Source organism: Numenius arquata, chromosome 13 (genome assembly GCF_964106895.1).
Source record: "Numenius arquata chromosome 13, bNumArq3.hap1.1, whole genome shotgun sequence".
In the NCBI taxonomy this organism is placed as follows: domain Eukaryota; kingdom Metazoa; phylum Chordata; class Aves; order Charadriiformes; family Scolopacidae; genus Numenius; species Numenius arquata.
This window is the reverse complement of record NC_133588.1, coordinates 30,701-51,839: the sequence shown is the minus strand read 5'-3', so window position 1 is coordinate 51,839 and position 21,139 is coordinate 30,701.

Sequence of the window (21,139 nt, the reverse complement as noted above, 5' to 3'; positions counted from 1 at the left end):
AGGTGTCCCTCTGTCCCTCCAGGTGTCCATCCATCACTCCAGGTGTCGATCTGTCCCAAGCGGTTTCCATCTATTTGATACAACCAGGTGTCCATTTGTCCCACGAGATGTCCATCTGTCCAACGCGGTGTCCATCTGTCCTTCCAGCTCGTCTATCCATCACTCCAGGTGTCCCTTTTTCCAACGAGGTGTCCATTTGTCACTCCAGATGTCCATGTGTCCCTCCAGTTGTCCATCCGTCAAAGCAGGTGTCCGTCTGTTCTCTCCACGTGTCCATCCATCCATCCATCCATCCCTCCTGGTGTCCATCCATCACTCCAGGGCTCCATTCATTACTGCAGGTGTCCATTTGTCCCACGAGATGTCCATCTGTCCAACGAGTTTTCCATCTTTCCCTCTAGGTTTCCCTGTGTCCCACCAGTTTTCCGTCCGTCAAACCAGGTGTCCGTAAGTCCCTCCGTCCATCTCTCCAGGTGTCGATGCGTGTCACCACGTATCCATCTCAGCCTCCAGATGTCCATCTGTCCTAGCTGGTTTCCACCTTTCTCTAGAGCCAGGTGTCCATCTCTCCCACCAGATGTGTCCAACAAGGTGTCCCTCTGTCCCTCCAGGTGTCCATCCATCACTCCAGGTGTCGATCTGTCCCAAGCGGTTTCCATCTATTTGATACAACCAGGTGTCCGTTTGTCCCACGAGATGTCCATCTGTCCAAGGCGGTGTCCATCTGTCCTTCCAGCTCGTCTATCCATCACTCCAGGTGTCCCTTTTTCCAACGAGGTGTCCATTTGTCACTCCAGATGTCCATGTGTCCCTCCAGTTGTCCATCCATCAAAGCAGGTGTCCGTCTGTTCTCTCCACGTGTCCATCCATCCATCCATCCCTCCAGGTGTCCATCCATCACTCCAGGGCTCCATTCATTACTGCAGGCGTCCATTTGTCCCACGAGACGTCCATCTGTCCAATGAGGTATCTATCTGACCCAGCAGGTTTCCATGTGTTTCTCCACTTGTCCATCCTTCAAACAGGGGTCCCTCTCACCCTCCAGGTGTCCATCTGTCCCTCCACCTGTCCATCCATCCATCACTGCTGGTGTCCATCTGTCCCAAGTGGCTTCCATCTATTTGATACCACCAGGTGTCCATTTGTCCCACGAGATGTCCATCTCTCCAACACGGTGTCCATCTCTCCCTCCAGGTGTCCATGCATCCCAGCAATTGTCCAACCTTCAAACCAGGTGTCCGTCTGTCCCTCCATGTGTCCGTCCATTCATCTATCCAGGTGGCCATGTCTCTCACAATGTGTCCATCTCTTCCTCCAGGTGTCCCTCTGTCCCACAAGATATCCATCTGTCCATTGAGGTTTCCAGTTGTCCCTCCAGGTTTCCATGTGTCTCTCCAGTTGTCCATCCTTAAAACCAGGTGTCTGTCTGTCCCTCCACATACCCATCCATCTCTCCGGGTGTCCATCCATTTCTCCAGGAGTCCATGTCTATCACCACGTGTCCACCTGTCCCTTCAGGTGTCCATCCATCATCCTTGGTGTCCTTCTCTCCCTACTGGTGTCCATCTATTTGATAAAACCAGGTGTCCATGTGTCCCTCCAGATGTCCATCTGTCCCTCCAGGTGTCGATCCATCCATCTCTCCAGGCGTCTGTGGCTCTCACCACATGTCCGTCTCTCCCTCCACATCTCCATCCATTCCACCAGGTGTCCATCCATCATTCCAGGTATCCATGTGGCCCAGCTGGTGTCCATCTGTCCCACGAGATGTCCATCTGTCCCACTACTTGTACATCCATCCATCCATCTCTCCAGGTGTCCATGTCCCTCACCTTTTGTCCATCACTCCCTCCATGTGCCCGTCCGTCCCTCCAGGTGTCCATCCATCGTTGCAGGTGTCCATCTGTCCCAACCGGTGTCCAGCTATCTGTAGAACAAGGTGTCCATTAATCCGTCCCACAGAGTAGCCATACCTTTATTCCTCCAAGTGGGCTTTTGTCTTACCAGCTTCCCATCTGTTCCACAAGATGCCCGTCTCTTCCACAAGATGTCCATCTGTCCAGTGTTGTGTCCGTCTGTTTCTCCAAGTGTCCATCCGGCCCTCCACGTGTCCATCCATCACTGCAGGTGCCGATGGGTCCCGACTGGTGTCCATCTATGTGTACAACCAAGTATCCATAATTCCGTCTCACAGAGTATCCATACCTTTGTTCCTCCAAGTGTGCTTTTGTCTTACCAGCTGCCCATCTGTTCCACGAGATGTCCATCTGTCCAACGGGGTGTGCATCTGGCCATTCAGGTGTCCACGTGTCCCACCAGTTGTCTATCCGTCTAACCACGTGTCCCTCTGTTCCTCCATGTTTCCATCCATCCATCCCTCCAGGTGTCCATCTGTCCCAACTGCTGTCCATTTATTTGAGACAATCTGGTGTTGATCTGTCCAATGAGGTGTCCATCTGTCCCACCACTTGTACATTCATCCAGCCATCTCTCCAGGTGTCCACGTCTCCCACCTTTTGTCCATCACTCCCTCCATGTGCCCGTCCGTCCCTCCAGGTCTCCATCCATCGTTGTAGGTGTCCATCTGTCCGAACCGGTGTCCATCTATCTGTAAAACCAAATATCCATCAATCCGTCCCACAGAGTAGCCATACCTTTGTTCCTCCAAGTGGGCTTTTGTCTTACCAGCTTCCCATCTGTTCCACAAGATGCCCGTCTCTTCCACAAGATGTCCATCTGTCCAGTGTTGTGTCCGTCTGTTTCTCCAAGTGTCCATCCGGCCCTCCACGTGTCCATCCATCACTGCAGGTGCCGATGGGTCCCGACTGGTGTCCATCTATGTGTACAACCAAGTATCCATCATTCCGTCCCACAGAGTAGCCATACCTTTGTTCCTCCAAGTGGGCTTTTGTCTTACCAGTTGCCCATCTGTTCCACGAGATGTCCATCTGTCCAACGGGGTGTGCATCTGGCCCTTCACATGTCCATGTGTCCCACCAGTTGTCCATCCGTCAAATGATGTGTCCATCTGTTCCTCAATATTTCCATCCATCCATCCCTCCAGGTGTCCATCTGTCCCAACCGGTGTCCAACTATCTGTAGAACAAGGTGTCCATCAGTCCGTCCCGCACAGTAGCCATACCTTTGTTCCTCCAAGTGTGCTTTTGTCTTACCAGCTGCCCATCTGTTCCACGAGATGCCCGTCTCTTCCACAAGATGTCCATCTGTCCAGTGTAGTGTCCGTCTGTTCCTCCAATTTTCCATCCGTCCCTCCACGTGTCCATCCATCACTGCAGGTGTCGATGGGTCCCGACTGGTGTCCATCTATGTGTACAACCAGTTGTCCATAATTCCGTCTCGCAAAGTATCCATACCTTTGTTCCTCCAAGTGTACTTTTGTCTCACCAGATGTCCATCTGTCCAACGGGGTGTGCCCCTGTCCCTCCAGGTGTCCTTGTGTCCCTCCACTTGTCCATTCATCAAACCATGTGTCTGTCTGTCTGTCCCGCCACGTGACCATCCATCCATCACTCCAGGTGTCCATGGTTCCCAACCGGTGTCCATCTATCTGTAGAACCAAGTATCCATCATTCCGTCCCACAGAGTATCCATACCTTTGTTCCTCCAAGTGGGCTTTTGTCTTACCAGCTGCCCATCTGTCCCAGGGGATGTCCATCTGTCCAGCGCTGTGTCCATCTGTCACTCCAGGTGTCCTTGTGTCCCTCCACTTGTCCATTCATTAAACCATGTGTCGGTCTGTCCTGCCATGTGTCCATCCATCCTTCTCTCCAGGTTTCCGTGTCTCTCCCATTTGTCCATTTATCCTTCCAGGTGTCCATTCATATCACCAGCTGTCCGTCCATCACTCCAGGTGTCCATGGTTCCCAACCGGTGTCCATCTATCTGTAGAACCAAGTATCCATCATTCCGTCCCACAGAGTAGCCATACCTTTGTTCCTCCAAGTGTGCTTTTGTCTCACCAGCTGCCCATCTGTTCCACGAGATGTCCATCTGTCCAACGGGGTGTGCATCTGGCCCTTCAGGTGTTCACGTGTCCCACCAGTTGTCCATCCGTCAAACCACGTGTCCATCTGTTTCTCAATATTTCCATCCATCCATCCCTCCAGGTGTCCATCTGTCCCAACCGGTGTCCATTTATTTGAGACAATCTGGTGTTGATCTGTCCCACGGGGTGTCCATCTGTCCCGCCATGTGTCCATCCATCCATCTCTTTGTTCTTCCAAGTGTGCTTTTGTCCCTTCCTATGTCCATCCATCCTTTCCTCCAGGTACTCATCTATCCAGCCAGGTGTCCATCTTTTCCTCCGGGTGTCCATCATGGGACATTCCATCCCACCAGGTTTTCTATCCATCCTTTTCTTTAGCTGTCTCACCAGGAGTCCAACCATCAGTCCAACCAAGTATCCATGTTTCTCTCCAGGTCTCCATGCAATTGTCCTACCAAGTGTTCATGCATCTGTCCCACCGTGTTCCCAATTGTCCGATCCGTTGTCCATCCGTCCCACAAGGTGTCCATTCGTCGTAGCAGGTGTTACTCCTTCCACCAGGTGTTCAATCGTCCATTCATCCAGTTGTCCATGTGCCGTTATGATTCCTTTGGCATATAGGGCAAAAGGGGCTCAGATGGGCCAGCTGGCGCCAGCCCAGCCCTGGGCATACAAGGCAAAAGGGCCCAGGTGCCCTTTCTAGTTTTATCCCAGCCCTGGGGACATGGTGTTCACCTGTGCTCTAAGGAGGAGTTGGGCATGTTTCCACCAGCCAAAGCAAGCCCCAGCCAGCGTTTTTTCCCAGCTCTTGGCAAGGCTGTTCCCAGCCTCCTGAGCTTCCTCCAGCGTCACAGGGGAATCCAAGCTGAATGAAGGCCTGTCAAAGGCCCTGGGGCACTCTGGAGGGCATCTTTGATCTGGAGGCTGCAGGTGGCTTGGAGAGGATGTCAGGGACTCCACAGGCCCTCCCATGCCTGTGCTATGAGCAGCGCTTGGAGGCCGGGGAGCAGAGGCACTTGGGATGGCACTTGGTGGGAACTTCCCTCCAGCACAAAGCTAGTGGGCTTTGAGACTGACCTGTAAGGTCTTTGGCCAAGCCATCCCAAATAGCCATGCCTGCCTGAGCTCCAGCCACCCCTCACAGCAGGGGAAGTGCACCATGCCCCAGGGAGCCCCACCGGCACACAGCTGGGAGCTCCCTTGTCCACTGTCCTGCTACCACTTACCGCCATGGAAACCACTTACAGGACCATGGAATCATGGAATTGTCAGAGTTGGAAGGCATCTCTAGAGATCGTCTAGTCCAACTCCCCTGCTACAGCAGGGTTGCCTAGAGCACATTACTCAGGAATGTATCCAGGTGGGTCTTGAAAAATCTCCAGAGAAGAGGACTCCACACCCTCCCTGGGCAGCCTGTTCCAGGGCTCTGCCACCCTCACCTTAAAGAAGTTTTTTCTCATATTTGAATGGAACTTCCCATATTCCAGCTTGTGCCCGCTGCCCCTTGTCCTGTCACTGGGAACCACTGAAAAGAGTCCGGCTCCCTCCTCCTTCAACCCACCCTTTACATACTTGTAAGCATTAATAAGGTCTCCCCTCAGCCTTCTCTTCTCCAGGCTAAAGAGTCCCAGCTCTCTCAGCCTTTCCTCAGAAGGGAGATGCTCTAAGCCCTCAATCATCTTTGTTGCCCCACGCTGGGCTCTCTCCAGTAGTTCTCTGTCTCTCTTGAACGGGATGCAGTATTCCAGTTGTGGCCTCACCAGTGCAGAGTAGAGGGGAAGAATGACCTCCCTCGACCTACTGGCCACACACTTCCCTATGCAGCCCAGGATTCCATTGGCCCTCTTGGCCACAAGGGCACATTGCTGGCTCATGGATAATTTACTATCTACCAGGACACCCAGATCCTTCTCCTCAGAACTGCTTTCCAGGAGGTCCACACCCCCCCGGGTGCAGGGAACCTACACTTGCCCTTGTTGAACCTCATTGTGTTCTTCTCTGCCCAGCTCTCCAGCCTGTCCAGGTCACACTGGATGGTGCCACAGCCCTCTGGAGTGTCGTCCAGCCCTCCCAGTTTGGTATCATCAGCAAACTTGCTGAGGATACACTCTGTCCCCTCGCCCAGGTCATTGATGAATATGTTGAACAAGACTGGACCGAGTATTGACCCCTGGGGGACACCGCTGGTTACAGGCCTCCAACTCGACCCTGCTCCATTAATTACAACCCTCTGAGTTCTGTCACACAGCCAGCTCTCAGTCCACCTCACTACCCCCTCATCTAGCCCACACTTTCCTCAGTTTCCTAATGAGGATATTATGGGAGACAGTGTCAAAAGCCTTGCTGAAGTCAAGGTAGATGACATCTGCTGCTCTCCCCTCAGCCAGCCATCCAGTTATAACATCACAGAAGGCTACCAGATTGGTCAAGCATGATTTACCCTTGGTAAATCTGTGTTGACCATTTCCAATAACTTCCTGTTCTTCAACGTGTTTGGAGATGACATCCAGAACGAGTTGCTCCATTACCTTCCCAGGGACGGAGGTGAGACTAACCGGCCTGTAGTTCCCTGGGTCCTCCTTCTTGCCCTTTTTGAAGACTGGAGTGATATTTGCCTTCCTCCAGTCCTCAGGCACCTCTCCTGTTCTCCATGACCTTTCAAAGAGGATGGAGAGTAGCCCAGCAATGACATCTGCCAGTTCTCTCAGCACTCGTGGGTGCATCCCATCAGAGCCCATGGAATTATGGATGTCCAGTTTGGCCAAGTGGTCTCTAACCTGGTCCTCCTCTACAGAGGGAAAATCTTCCTCTCTCCAGACCTTCCCCCTTGTCTCCAAGGTCTGGGATTCAAGAGGGACAGCTTTAGCAGTGAAGACCGAAGCAAAGAAGGCATTCAGTAACTCCGCCTTCTCTGTGTCTTCCACCACTAAGGCACCCACCTCATTCATCTGTGGGCCTACATTTTCCCTAGTCTTCCTTTTTCTATTGATATATTGAAAGGACCTCTTCTTGTTATCTTTAACTGTAGTGGCCAAGTTGAGTTCTGCTTGAGCTTTGGCCCCTCTAATGTTTCCCCTGCATAGCTTCACTACATCTTGGTATTCCTCATAAGTTGCCAACCCCCTTTTCCAAAGACCGTAAACTTTCCTTTTATTCCTGAGGTCCAGCCAACACTCTCTATTTAGCCAGGCTGGTCTTCTTCCCCATTGGCTTGTTTTTTGAGACCTGGGGATAGCCTTCTCCTCTGCTTTTAAGAGTTCCTCCTTGAAGTATGACCAGCCTTCCTGGGCACCTATGCCCTTCAGGACTGTCTCCCATGGGACACTCTCAGCCATGCTCCTAAACAGGCCAAAGTCTGGCCTTCAGAAGTCCAAGGTGGCAGTTCTGCTTCTCCAAGAATTGAAAACTCTATGATTTCATGATCACTCTGCCCAAGACGACCTCCAACGTTTACATCCCCCACAAGACCTCTCTGTTAAGAAGCAGCAGGTCCAGTAGGGTGCTTTCCCTGGTTGGGTCCCTCACCAGCTGTGTTAGGAAGTTGTCTTCCACACACTCCAGGAACCTCCGGGACTGTTCCCTCTCTGCTGTGTTTCCAGCAGACATCTGGGAAGTTGAAGTCCCCCACGAGAACAAGGGCGAGTGATAGCGAGACCTCTGCCAGCTGCCAGAATATTTCATCAACCTCTACATCCTGGTTGGGGGGGGGGGGGGGTAAAACAAACTCCTACCATGATGTCTGCCTTATTGGCCTTCCCCTTGATTCTTACCCATAAACACTCAACACTGTCATTCACACTGTTAAGTTCTAGGCAACCAAATCTAGGCAATCTGTCCCTAACATAGAGGGCCACCCCACCGCCTCTCCTTCCTTGCCTATCCCTTCTGAAAAGTTGGTATCCATCAATCGCAGCACTCCAGTTGTGTGAGTCTTCCCACCGTGTTTCTGTGATGGCAACTATATCATAGTTTTCCTGCTGTGCAATGGCCTCCAGCGCATCCCGTTTGTTGCCCATGCTGTATGCATTTGTGTAGATGCACTTCAGCTGGGCTAATTGTCCTGCCACTTTTTTGGGAGGACAAGCCCTAATTCCCACCTGACCGCGCTCAGACCCTTCTGTAGTTGCCAACCTATCAATACCCCTCACGTCTTCGCTACCACATGGATCACCATCCCCCACCTGCACTGAGACAACAGACTGCAAGACCTTGCTAGTACTTTTACCCACAAGCACTGGCGTGCTGCTCCCAGGCTCCACTTCAGTAATCCTGGTTTCATCCCCATCCCCCTTCAAACCTAGTTTAAAGCTCTTTCAACAAGCCCTGCTAACTCTTGTCCCAGGATCCATTGGCAAACAACGTCCAAAGCACAGCGTGGCGAGCCCTGCCTTTCTTCTCCTCAGGAGCCCAGTCCCTCTCTGGCAGCAGGGCGGATTCCACCCCAGGGAATCTCCCCCACAGCCTCGCCACCCACACCAAGGCCTTTCTTTTCACACCCCGACATGCCGAGGCTCCAGACTCCTCCACCCTTTCTCCCTGTGCCGCAGCGAAGGGCTGACACCTCCCAGGCTTTGGATCTCGGAGTTGCCCATTCTCAGCTCACACTTGCCAGGCTGAAGCAGAACAAGCCACCCACGTCTGGTACTCGCTGGAGTCAGTGGTGCTTCCAGCACCCTACGCTCCCTTTCCTGGGGCAGGGAGTGATTCCCCACCATGGTCGGCAGAGGTTATCACCCTCAGGGAGAGCTCCCCTGCCTCCAACTCACCTCACCAGATCCCTGGGGATGCTGAACACTCCAAGGTCCTTGCAGACTTTCTCCACCACAGCTGAAGCGTTCAGCTTGTCCAGATGAACATAGGTGATTTTCTGGGACATCGTGCTGCGTCTGCTGCGGCTTTGTGAAAACTCTCTGTTCTCACATAGGCCGGGGCTAAGCTCATGACCATGAAGAGGGAGACGTTTTGGAGCACAGCTGACATGACTCCAGGAGGTAAGGTTGATGAAATGGGCATTGTCAATGACAAAGATGCCAAATTCTCCTCCAAGGGTCTGAAAAAAGCAGGTGGTCGCTGGATGAATGGGACTACAAGCTGTTGCCAAGCAGGGGCCGGCCCTAGAAACGGGGGAGAAAGAGTCTTCTGTGTTCGCCCATGTGGCCACCTCCAGATGCGGAGGGCAGAGCTGTCCCTTGGGAGGAGGAGGCAGCAGCAGCGACTGCCCCAGGAGGCCCAAAGGCACGAGTGCGAACTGGTGGGGGGAAGAGGGAGGAGGTGGTTCCTCTCTGGCCCCTGAAGCAGCCAGGCCCCACCTTTCGGGGCAATCACAGAACAAGGGGAAGATGGCACGCACATTCCCCTTCCGGGCGGTGGCTCAGTGGGTCTTGGACGAGCTTGCATAAAGCATCTTGGCATTCTGACCAAGACATCGGACCCAAGCCCGTAACCTGAAGACACACAGAATGAAATCACTGCCACTGGCCTCCCCAGAAGTCCCAGGGGACAGAGCCTGCCCTCCACCGCCACTTCCCAGGAAAGGGGAGAAGCAGCCCACCTGGCTGGCTGGGACAGCAGTGCCTCCTCAGAAGCACCGGAGCTGGGCAGCCATTATCTAAGCATCCCCAGGTGTCAACCGCAGCTCTGTGGCCCACGGGACATTGCTGGTGGGGCTAAAACCCTTCCGGTGCCTCCCGACCCCTCCAGCCAAGCAAGCCCAGCCCACAGTTACCCCTGAGATGGGAGGACAAGAGCTTCAGCTGCCTGCCCACTTTCCCAGCTACAGCTCTCTCCACATTCAGCTCCTCAGCCTTCTGACACCTCCCTCCTTCACGCCCAGGTCCAGCTCCTCAGAATGGCTCCAGAGGCCATCCCATCCACCCACCTTCACAGCTCTTTTGCCTGCAAGATGCTTGGTCCTGAGCCGGTGCTGCTCACAGAGCTCCCAGGCGGTAGCTGAGAGGACAATTTCACCTGCATCTGCAAGCTGTTCAGCCCCAAGAACTTCAGCCAGGCCTGGGCCAAAAATGCAGAAGCACTGCCGCCTCCTGTCTCCGAAAATCGGGAGACTCACGGTTCCTGCAGAGATCCCTGGTGAGAGGGAGAGGGAGAAGCAGAACTGTCACAGGGAACGTTTTGAACTCTACAGCCCCCAGCATCTCAGCTGCTCAGAAGCCAATCTGAAGCCCAGCAGGGAGACAGGCATCACAAAGGGGTAGAGCAACCTCCGTCCTACTCGGGGGGCACCAACACAGCTCCCTGAAATGGGCGTTTAAATACAGACAAACAAAGTCAACATTGAGAATGTGTTGAGAGTGCCAGGCATCTTACCCAGCTGCCTGCCCCAGAAGGCCAGCAAACCAGCGGGGCCTCGACCACCGCCTGCTCCTTTTTCACGCAGGCAGGTTGGAGCTGTCATTGGAGAAAACCCAACAGCCTGCAAAAGCTCTTCTTGCAGGTGTAAGTCAAGCAGTTCCCCTTTGCTCTTTGTGAAAGGCAGAGGAGAATCCAGCAGGGGAAAGGATGCAAAGCTGCAGAAGAAACAAAAGAAGAAGAAACAAAAGGATAATGACCTCCCGCAGACATCTGTGCTAAAGCAGACATTCAAAGATCCTAAGGCTCGATCCGACACCCGCTCTCTGCCTTTAAGCTTCCTCTGCATCTGCGGACGTGCACAAACCCAGCAGTCTCAGTCTCCCATCCCCACTCCAGCTACAGTTGGACCCTTGAACGCTCACCAGAGATGCTTCCCTTTGATACTAGCCCCGGTGGGCATCCCCACATTCCTGCCTGGTGAGAAGCTCCCTGTGGCACGGGAGAGTACCACGGATCTGCTCTGGCTTCTCTCCCAGGCTCACAGTGGCCACTGCCCTGGTACTTGCACAGCAGGCAGGGAGGCAGGGCCTCCAGATGCCACCAAACCTCGGAAAGGTGGAGGCTGGAAGGGACCTCTGGGGTCCATCTGGACCAACCCTGCTGCTCCAGCCAGGCTGCACAGAGCCAGCTGCCCAGGACAATGGCTGATCGTTCCTGAATAGCTCTAAGTAAGAAGGGAGACTCCACAACCTCCCTGGGCAACCTCTGCCAGCGCTGAGTTGCCCTCACAATCAAAAAGTGTTTCCTGACCTACAGAGGGAACCTCCTGTGTTTCAGTGTGGGCCTGCGGCGTGGCCTCTGGTCCTGACACTGGGCACCACTGGGAAGAACCTGGCCCTGTCGTCTTTGCACCTTCCCTTCAGGTTGTAGACACATTCCTAAAGTGTCGTCCCCCCCCGAGCCTTCTCTAGCCCAACCAGTCTCGGCTCTTTCAGCCTTTCCTCAGAGCACAGATGCTCCACATCCTTCATCTTCTTTGAGGACTCTCTTGTCTTGCTTTAATAGTGCTGCCAAAAGGGTGGCCACAATGTGCTCATGGTCAAGGTTTCCTCTGTGGAAAGGGGCTCGTGAGGGTCTCTCTCACACACACGCAGGTCAGAGCCAGCACCCTCAGGTCACTTGCTGGATGCCCTCAGCCTGCGCTGGGTCCTGACGCAGCACGGAGCCGGCTGCCCACGCCAGAGGCACCCAGGGGGCTGCTGAGAAAGCAGGTGCCTCCTCGCCCACGGTGGGGAGCAGAAAGGACCTGCACTGGTCCTGACCCACCAGCAGACCCTGGCTGCTCTCGCTGTTCCTCACAGAAAGCCCCAGCCCTGCCATGGAGGCAGGACCAGGCTGCCCAGCGTGTCTGCCTCCACCATCACAGCCCAATGCCAGACAGTCCTGCAGCACAGCTCTTACCCCCCAAAAATATCACACAGGTACTCATTGAGGGTTTGTGCAAGCTCGTTAGCGCCTCTGTCCCTGCCACTCTTCTGGATTCATTTCTCGGTCAATGCCATGAAACCTGTAACAGGGACACGCAGAAATCAGGAAATGCCCATGTGGGCTAAGGGATCTGGCAGCACTTTCCACCCTGCCAGGCCCGAGAGCCTGCTGGGGACACCAGCAGGAGGGTGTGGAGTCCCCTTCTTTGGAGATTTTCAAGACCCGCCTGGATGCAGTCCTGAGTAACGTGCTCTGACATGCCCTGGGCAATCCTGCTGTAGCAGGGGAGTTGGACTAGATGATCTTTATGGTCCCTTCCAACTCTAAAAATTCAGTGAAATGTTCCCACACTTCCCGTTTCCTGGGAAAGAAGTTTTGACCTCAAGCAACAACAAGGAAGACTTCAGCGAGGCACAAGGAGGGCAAAAAAGCTTCATCTAAGAGCACCCCCACGTTATAGCAGGCTCCTTGATGGTGACCTGAGTGCAGAATGGGGCTTCAGACGTTGGAACTGCAGGTTGTCTCTGCCAGTCCTGCATCAGTCGTCACTTGGAGATGCTGTCATAGCAGAAAACTTAGCTTCACAGGTGACTAGTGAGCATGTTCCTCTGGGGAGAATGAAAATTTGCATTTCAGTCCCTTCTCTAGTAAATAAATGATTGTCTAAAATAGACACTACATAAAGAACATGATGTCTTTCAATCAGAATATGGGCAATTGTCCCTACAACAAAGATAATTTACCATTTTGACTGTCTTGGAAATAATTTCCAGGCATGTTCTACCATAAGCTAAGAAGACTTATTCTCCATGCCTACTCCCTTTTAACCCAGAATCACAATTTATTATTTGGGGACTGTCCAGTGACCCCGACCGGAACTTCTCTTTTAGCCAAAAAAAAAGACGCATGGCAGATAGAAATCTTTTCCCTCAACCACTCTGCTGAATTGCAAATGAAAACTAATTCCACTTAAAATATGGAAAGATTCGTGATCAATGTTCTTCTACTTGTAGAACGCCCAAGAGAGAATAAGCAGTGTAAAGCATATTGTGGAATTTGTCCCCCTACTACATTGTCATTTCTTTTGGTCAAAATCCTCCAGGAATCAAGTAGGCACCACCTTAGTGCTGACTGACCTGAGTTCTGACTGGCCACAGTCTCACGGGATTGGCACAAAGGAGGCACAATCTGGTGTGAAAGAGCACGTTTCCTCAAAGGACTGGTCATCTCAAATGCATGTCTCGATCCGTCTCATCCGCATTAATCTACAACCAGTGCAGTGTCGTTGTTGTTGAGACGGACAAACGACACGGACAGCAATCTTCAGCAGTTCAAGCAGTAACAGTCCCCCTTTATTAGCACACGTATATTCTTATATATTCTTTCTTAACACGTGTTCTTTTACTATTGGTTACATATTGTTATAACAATATATCATTGGTTGTCTCTTGCAAAACATCAAAACTACTCCTTATCTTGTCAGTCCCCAGCTGGTACCTAAAAGTTGTTTTACTTCTCAGGATGTTTTCTACTCCATTCTTTCTCAAGGATATACTTTAATCTCTGCAAGGTCAACTCCTGACTCCATTCCCACAATCAAGGGTTCCACGGACCCGCCGCAGTCCCCCACAATTCCCCCTTTTTGTATTTGTGCCAAAAATATCGCCCTCATCGTCCGCTGCAGGGCCCTTTGCAGCAAAGAGATGACATATGGCAACATTAATAGCACAACTACAACAATCAGTAAAATAACTAATCCCGTTCTTACTACTGACAACAACCATCCTGACAGTCCCCATCCACTAAACAATCTGTTCAACCAATCCCATCCATTGTCAACTTGCAGCTTTTGTACTCTTTCCTTTAATAACTGTATGCTTTTATGAATTGATTCAGAGTGATCTGACAAGTTCATGCAATACATTCCATCAATATCCTCACATCCATGTCCTTGAGCTAATAACAAAAAATCTATTGCCGCTCTATTTTATAACATAGCATGCCTAACTGAGTCTACATCTAATAGTAAATTGCTTAATGCCGCAGAGGTTGCATTCATTTGCTTTGCTAGCCAGCATCCTAACTTATTCAAGGTACTTAATGCTTTGGCAGCAGCCGCTCCTGGTACAAACATGGAGGCTGCCCATATTTCACCCTTATTCCAAAAAGTGACTTGGTCATCACAGTCTTCATTGTAAGCATGGAGGCTCCTCTTAGCTTTTTTTATAATAACGATGTTGGTAAATCATGGACGTATTAGGAGTTAACAATGTTAAGCGTCCCAAACTGCATGGTCCTCCTTTTATGTGAGAAGGTATGGCTCCCCAGGCTCGATCTCCACATATCAGGAATATCCCCGGGGGTAGCGCCAAAAGGACATTTGAGGATCAAGAAATATTTGGGGAGGTAAAGTTACACCATACACTTGAATTTCTGTAAATTGTCATACTTGAATTTACCACCCATGCCAGGGATTGATTCTTTCCTGTATAATTGAAATACAGACAATAGTCCATTTTTATAGAACCCAAAAGTTCAAGCTCTTGAGGTTCCAAAGGCACTTTAGGCAAATAAGGCACCCATGCGTCCCATGTATTAACCAACGACTCGTTCTGAAAAGTTACCCGTGCTTCATGCGGTACCGGCCACTTGTCCACTGGAACACCAACGAGACACGTAATAAATGGATTCTCTGGTGATGTAGTGGCCAGACATATGGAATCTTGGCCAGTCATGTTGGCTAGAGTGATCCATATGTTGGTCCTTGTCTGCGTTGGCATCCAAAATGCGTTGACTACAGCACACATCATGAGGAAGATAACACAGGCTTCACATTCCGTGCCGGCATCCATTGCGGCCTGTGATCTGTGGAAACACAAGCATAACCTCTTCCCCAGGTTAATAGATCATACGGACCCATCCATTGACCCGTATGTAGATCCCGCACTAACACCTTTGCCCCTGGCTCCACCCCCTCCTGAGTTACCAGGGAATTGAAATGGCGAAGGATGGGTGGTGTTGGGGTCGGAGAATCATCAGAAACCTGTAAAAAATTTAAAACATATGTAGCTTTAGCCAATCGTGCATCAGGTGGTTCACCCAGCATTCCCCCTTTTTGTTTTTGGAGGAAGCGCTTGAGTGTACCGTGGGCTCGTTCTACAATGCTTTGTCCTGTGGGAGAATGGGGAATTCCAGTAACATGGGATATCCCCCAAAGCTGCAAAAATAATGCAACTTTCTGAGACACGTAAGCCGGGCCATTGTCTGTCTTAACTTGTTGGGGAACACCTAAAATGGAAAATGCACGTTGCCAATGGCGGATGACATCACGTGCAGATTCCCCAGTATGAGCAGTGGCAACAAGAGCTGATGAAAAAGTATCTATAGAGACATGCACGTATTTCAGACGCACGTATTTCAAATTCGGGTACATGCGTAACATCAGTCTGCCAGATCTGCAAGGCACGGAGGCCACGAGGGTTGGTGCCATAGTAAATAGGGACATGATGGCCCTGACAATCAGGGCATGCAGCAACAATGGCACGTGCCTCAGAATTGGAAATATGAAATTGACGTTTCAGGGCCCGATAACCCTGATGGTAAAAGCGATGTGAAGCTATTTCCTGTTGTTTAATGTCGGGAACAGGTCCTAATGCCACTGCGGACACCAAAGCATCTGCTTTTGCATTTCCTTCCACTATAAAACCCGGTAACGTAGTGTGACTTTTAATATGCATGACATAATATTCATAGTGACATTTCTGAATTTCTAACCATAATAGCTTCAGAACCCCAAACAGCGTTTCATTAGACACATGCCCTAAAACAGCTTTATCCAATCGTTGTACCAGTCCAGCCACATAAGCAGAATCCGTTATGATGTTTACTGGGCCAGGGAAGTTTTGAAACACCATGGCCATCGCCCTAAGTTCAACCACTTGTGGTGAGCCTTCTTGATGTTCGATTTTATGCTGCCATTGTGGTCCATCTTTCCAAACGATGGCTGCTTTTCCGGTTTTCCCTGATCCATCCGTAAACACCGTGGGTCCCTCTACTGGATCCAATTGACTCAATTGTTTCTGACCAAATCTCACCTGACTTCCTAGTTTGACCAATGGATGTGAGGGCAAATGATAACTTATTTGCCCTGTATAGTTCATCATGGCTGCTTGTAAAGCAGAGCTGTTGGCCATGCACCATTCAAAATAATCACTCTGCACTGGGAGTACAATTTTTTCCGTGTCTCTCTCCATTAATTCCATACAGCGTGTCCTGATTTTTATAATTACTTGAGCCACCAGCTCAAAAAGGCCAGGGGCTGTCTTTTTTGTTTTATTTGGCAAGAAAACCCATTCCAAAACATGTAGAGAATCATCCCACTTCTCATGCCATTGTGCAATCATGGCAAAGGGTACCAACTGATTAATCAAAATGATTGCCTGGACAGGCACTGTCAATTCAATTCTCCATACGTGTTTGCTACTAATTACTCGCTCAATGTCTGCAATTGCTTTTTGTGCACCTACCGTCAAGGTGCGTGGGGCAGAAATATCTGTGTCTCCTTGCAGTAGTTCAAATAACGGTTGCAATTTAGAAGAAGGAATCCCCAAGTAGGGTCGAATCCAATTAATCATCCCTGCTAATTTTTGCACGTCATTTAATGTTTTCACTTCCACTTGCAATTGTATGGGTTGTGGCATCACCATTTGAGTTAAGACTTTCATACCTAAATAGAGCCATGGTTGCTGCCGTTGCACCTTTTCAGGTGCAACAATTAGTCCATATTGGCACAGAGATTCCCGTGTTTTGTTCTCCATCTCAATTAACTCCTGTGGAGTTGCTGCAGCTAACAGAATGTCATCCATATAATGATAGCAATAACCTGATGGGAACAAAGCACGTACTGGACTCAATGCCTTTGCCACGAACCACTGGCAAATTGTGGGTGAGTTTTTCATACCTTGCGGTAACACCTTCCAATGATATCTTTTTGCAGGTTCCATATTGTTTATGGATGGTACAGTAAAGGCAAATTTCTCCATATCTTGATCTGCTAAAGGAATCGTAAAGAAACAATCTTTCAAGTCCATTACAACAATTTCCCATTGCATCGGAATCATGGTGGGAGAGGGTAATCCAGGTTGTAAAGCTCCCATGGTTGCTATAACCTCATTAATCTTCCTCAGATCATGTAACAATCTCCATTTTCCAGATTTTTTCTTTATAACAAACACAGGGGTATTCCAAGGGCTGTGTGAGACCTCTATGTGTCCTGCAGCTAGTTGTTCTGCTACGAGAGACTGCAGGGCAGTGAGTTTTTCTTGACTGAGGGGCCACTGATCGACCCACACTGGTCTTTCAGTTAACCATCTTAATGCCAGAGTGGGTCGAGAAATGCCCTGCAATACAGTGACCCCTACTGAAAATCCGTTGTTATCCGTACTCCCCATTGTCCTAAACAATCCCTTCCCCACAAATTTAATGGGGCCGAGGTCACATAAGGTCTCACCGTAGCCCTTTGACCTTCAGAATTAACAATCGTAATCGGTTTGGCTGATATTAGGCTATTTGCAACTCCTCCAAGTCCTGCCACCCCCAAGGTGTTTGAGGCCAAAGGCCAAGTATTCGGCCATTCGCGCAGTGAGATGATAGTCACATCCGCCCCTGTATCGAGTAACCCAGTCAGTTTCACCTGATCGGGGGTAACACTGTTCATCATGAGTGTACAGATCATTTGCGGCCGTTTCTCCGACACTGTCTGAGTCCAGAAAACAAGTGGTTTTCCTGTTGATCCAAATCCGCCATCACCGCGAACAACCTGTTCGGTCCTGGGGACACAACTCATAAATGGCACAAGTTGAGCTAAATGTGTTCCTTTTTCTATTGTTACCGGTGGGGTTGCTGTAGATACCATAGCACAAATTTGTCCTGTAAAATCGGTGTCAATAACTCCAACATGCACCATGAGTCCTTGTAGGGTGGTACTTGATCTTCCTATTAGTAAAGCACTCAGTCCCCTACCAATCGGTCCCCAGGCATCTAAAGGCACTTTGTGCACCCCTTGAGTTGTTATAGTCACTGTGTGGGCGGTGGATACATCCATCCCGGCTGATCCACTGGTTTTCCCTGATAGCTTGTCACAGAGGGTTGCATCTGCACTGACCCTAGAAATGGGTTGCCAGGATTGTAGGGCATTTGTGTACGGGGCATTTGTGTCTGCACGCGCCCCTTCGCGCTCTTCTTGCCGTTTCCCGGCTGTAATGGTTGGCCATTAAGGTGATATTTAGAGTGACATTGCTTAGCAACATGTCCAACCCTTCCACACCTATAGCAATTCATTTCTGCTGTGTCCCCCGCTGTATTGACTTTTCCCGAGCCAGTTCCTCCCATTTTTTTCTTGGGGCATTCAGCTTTTACATGACCTGTTTGACCACAGCCATAGCATTTTTGGCCCTGTACTCGCATGGCTGCCATTGCAGCAGCGAGTGCAGTCATTTTATGCTCCACAGATCCAACCTTGGCACAAGCAGTAATCATTGCCTCTAAGGTTGGGTCTCCTGGTAATGCCTCAATTATTTTTTGACAGTCCGCATTAGCATTGTCGCGAGCCAATTGTTTCACTAACATTTCACGGAGGCGCGCATCAAACACTTGACGTTCAACAGCAGCTTGTAATTTTTCAACAAAGGAGAGAAATGGTTCTCGAGTGCCTTGTTTAATGGTGGTATATTTTTGTTTTGGTTCTGCCAATTCTGCAGTGCGAATTATTGCCTCGATGCCTATATTTTTCACTTGTTCAAGCACCAAGGGGGGCCATTGCGCTTGATGCTGTGGGTTATTGAATTGCCCAGCACCCATTAAAACATCAGCACCATTGCCATAGCGAGGATCACCCTGTGGAAACTGCAGATTTGCTACGGCCTGAGCCTCAGCCCTTTGCTGCCAAATATTTCGAAACACCGCAAGCTGCACAGGTTGAAAAATGATCTGAGCAATATGAGTAATATCATAAGGGGTCATAGCTTCCATTGACAATAATCGTATCAGTTGCATTACTGCAGGGGAGTTGGGGCCATACTGGGCAGTGGCCTTTTGTAAATCCTGAATCACCTTCCAGGAATAAGTAGCATGCTCATGAGGCTCCCCTGCAGCTGGGTCATGATACACCATGGGAAATGCTGCAGGCCCAGCAGTCTCAACATTCAAAGGTTCATCAGTGGTGAGGGGAACGGATATATTCTCTGATAAATCCCAGTCGCCCAACTCCATAGCTTTAGCTTTGACCTTTTTCCAGAATCGCACAGGATTTCGCGGTCTAACCGTAATCGAGGCTGGAGGTAAATCCCAAGTACGAGGGTATTTTGGTCTACACTCTGCCCCCCCTTGCTCGGAAGGTTTTACTGGCACAGGGGTGTGCAAAGGGGGACCCGGATTCTCAGGGACTACCTCCTCAAGCTCATTTTGCCCTGTCATAGGATCATCCTGATCAACATTAACGTCCGAATCCTCTGGCAGAGGTGGATACAAAAAGGGGTTAAGCGATGGCCGCGCTTTTTGCTCTTCCGCAATCGGCACTGGCGGAGCAGAGGGTTGCACACACTCTCCTGACTTAAATACAGGGAGTCCCTCCTGCGGCCACACATATCCCGAATCTGCCGCTTGTTTATGCGAGTCTCTTGCCGCTTCTATCTGTTCTCGGGGCAGCACATACTTATACTTTTTTCCTTCGGAAAGCCGCAGCCCCCCCCCCCCCATCAGCACCCCCCCCATCTTCTTTCTTGGTAACAGGGGGTTTTAGGACCGGGGGTTTTGGGACCGCAGATGGCTCCGCCCCTCCTTTTAAGTCCGGCCTGAAAGGATCAGGCGACTCATTTTTTCCCGCAGTCTCCGCTTGTTCCCTCTGCTCTTTAAACCCTTTCAAAGTCTCTAGTAGCAAACGCCACGTTGTTAGTAGTTCAGTCGCTTCTTTGGAGCCTCTCGTAGCACCATCGAACAATTTATCACCCAAGTCTTTCCACTGTGATACACTAAACGCTGTGACAGTGGTAACTTCAATGCCTTGTCTTTTGCCCCAGAGCAGCATTTTCCGTAAAGTCAACTCGGGGAGGTCCACGCCTCGCCGTTTCAAAAGCAACTGCCACATAGAGAGTATGATACCCTCTTCTTTGGACAAGTTCCCTCCCATGTTCCCAGTAGCTCACCTCTCCAGGTGTCTTATTCACGATCCGGATCAATCAGCAGCTCTCCCCGCCGCTCTCAGCTATACTGGGCTCCGTCTCCACGGCTATCTCCAGCCGTCTTTTTTCCTATGCAGAATCACGTCGGGGTCACCAGATGTCGTTGTTGTTGAGACGGACAAACGACACGGACAGCAATCTTCAGCAGTTCAAGCAGTAACAGTCCCCCTTTATTAGCACACGTATATTCTTATATATTCTTTCTTAACACATGTGTTCTTTTACTATTGGTTACATATTGTTATAACAATATATCATTGGTTGTCTCTTGCAAAACATCAAAACTACTCCTTATCTTGTCAGTCCCCAGCTGGTACCTAAAAGTTGTTTTACTTCTCAGGATGTTTTCTACTCCATTCTTTCTCAAGGATACACTTTAATCTCTGCAAGGTCAACTCCTGACTCCATTCCCACAATCAAGGGTTCCACGGACCCGCCGCAGTCCCCCACAGGGCAGCCCTTTGTGATGGGATTCTTCAGACAGTGAAGGGGCCACAGGGGATCTTCAGAGGATCATTCAGCCCAAGACAGGCCAGAAAAAGTTTCTGCGGCCACAAAACTAGATTTTCTCAGTCCAGTTCAGCTTGTCTACATTCTTTCTGGATCCATCTGTTCTACCACATCTAATCACCTCCATTTCAGTTCATTAGAGTGGGATTCCACAGACAGGAAATAGAACTGGATCGAGAGCAGCCCTGAGGGACAAGGACTTGGGGGTGTTGGTGGGTGAGAAGCTCAACATGAGCTCGCAATGTGCGCTGGCAGCCCAGAAAGCCCCCTGTACCCTGTGCTGTATCCCCAGCAGCGTGGCCAGCAGGGTGAGGTGGGGGGGGTGGGGGGTGGGGTGGAGGGATTCTGCCCCTCTGCTCCGCTCCGGGGAGACCCCCCTGTGGTGCTGCCTCCAGCTCTGGGGCCACCAACATCAGAATGACATGGACCTGTTGGAGTGGGGCCAGAGGAGGCCACAGAGATGCTGCGAGGACTGGAGCCCCTCTGCTGTGAGGAAAGGCTGAGAGAGTTGGGGGGCTTTAGCCTGCAGAAGAGAAGGCTCCGGGGAGACCTTAGAGCCCCTTCCAGTCCCTAAAGGGGCTCCAGGAAA